This window comes from Rutidosis leptorrhynchoides, chromosome 2 (assembly GCF_046630445.1).
Source record: "Rutidosis leptorrhynchoides isolate AG116_Rl617_1_P2 chromosome 2, CSIRO_AGI_Rlap_v1, whole genome shotgun sequence".
Lineage (NCBI taxonomy): Eukaryota > Viridiplantae > Streptophyta > Magnoliopsida > Asterales > Asteraceae > Rutidosis > Rutidosis leptorrhynchoides.
In genome coordinates, this window is record NC_092334.1 from 67,918,081 (window position 1) to 67,919,445 (window position 1,365).

At 37.2% G+C, this 1,365-nt stretch overlaps 1 non-coding gene across 1 annotated transcript; it reads right to left on the minus strand.

Moving 5' to 3' along the window:
- Positions 1–960: 960 nt before the first annotated feature.
- Positions 961–1,067, minus strand: LOC139894953 (small nucleolar RNA R71). The gene has a single exon (XR_011775426.1). It is a non-coding gene; the product is annotated as a small nucleolar RNA R71 (small nucleolar RNA).
- Positions 1,068–1,365: the final 298 nt, after the last annotated feature.

Genomic DNA, 1,365 nt, shown 5'->3' on the forward strand with positions numbered 1-1,365 from the left:
TCTTTAAATTACGAAAAATTATTTTAAGTGGTTAAATTGATAGACATCAAAATTTTTTGGTTCGTAGTAATAGTTGGATTTGTACGTGGACCGGGTTATTGGAGCCAAACAGTACTCAATTATATTGAGACCAAACGAATCCTGCCCCTCTGCTGCATCTTTTGGCTATTCGAAACGTGGGCAAAATCAGAAAAGTCTATTAATTGGATAACTTATATAATTTTTCTTTCTTTTTAAAAACTAATAGGATATTCAGTGAATGCACCGAGCAAAACGTTCACCACCTTTTGTACGTTCACCACCTTTAACTCGATCAAGACATCTAGCAAATATTGTCGCCGTTGATTTTTCTTTAGAATCGTCATCCAGTCGACAAGTACTCCAATTCAAATTTCCGATAATCCATTTTTTGAACCCGACCTCACAATTGAGAATCCGGAGAATATTCAGGGACAATTCATAGATCCTGAACCATTAATTTTTCCTCCAGAACCACCAATCATTCAAACAGAGATTGTTGAGGAATGAACCATTAAATCAGAATCCTCTAGTGATTCAGATTCAACAAATTCAATCATGGAAAATCTGGAACCTCTAAGTATGGAAGACCGAATGAGAGCTAAACGCACTGGCCAAGGTCACGCAATTACTCAACCAGATATTAATGCACCAGATTATGAAATCAAAGGACAAATCCTACACATGGTGACAAATCAATGCCAATTTAGTGGTGCGCCGAAGGAAGATCCAAATGAACATCTTCGTACCTTTAATAGGATCTGCACTCTATTTAAAATAAGAGAAGTGGAGGATGAACAGATATATCTCATGTTATTTCCCTGGACTTTAAAGGGAGAAGCCAAAGATTGGTTAGAATCGTTACCTGAAGGGGCGATTGATACATGGGACGTTTTAGTTGAAACATTTCTTAAACAATTCTTTCCGGCATCTAAAGCCGTGAGACTTCAAGGAGAAATTGTTACGTTCACACAGAAGCCAAATGAAACTCTATATGAAGCATGGACAAGATTTGGAAAATTATTGAGAGGATGTCCGCAACATGGTTTAGACACTTGTCAAATAGTACAAATATTCTACCAAGGATGCGACATCACAACAAGGAAAGACATCGATATAGCAGCTGGTCGTTCCATTATGAAGAAAACAGAAACTGATGCTTATAAAATTATTGATAACACTGCTTCCCACTCACATGAGTGGTACCAAGAAAAAGATATCGTTAGATCATCTAAAGCAGCTAGAGCCGATTCTAGCCATGACTTAGATTCCATTTCCGCAAAGATAGATGCTGTCGAGAGACGAATGGAAAAGATGACTAAAGATATTCACTCAATACGAATTAGT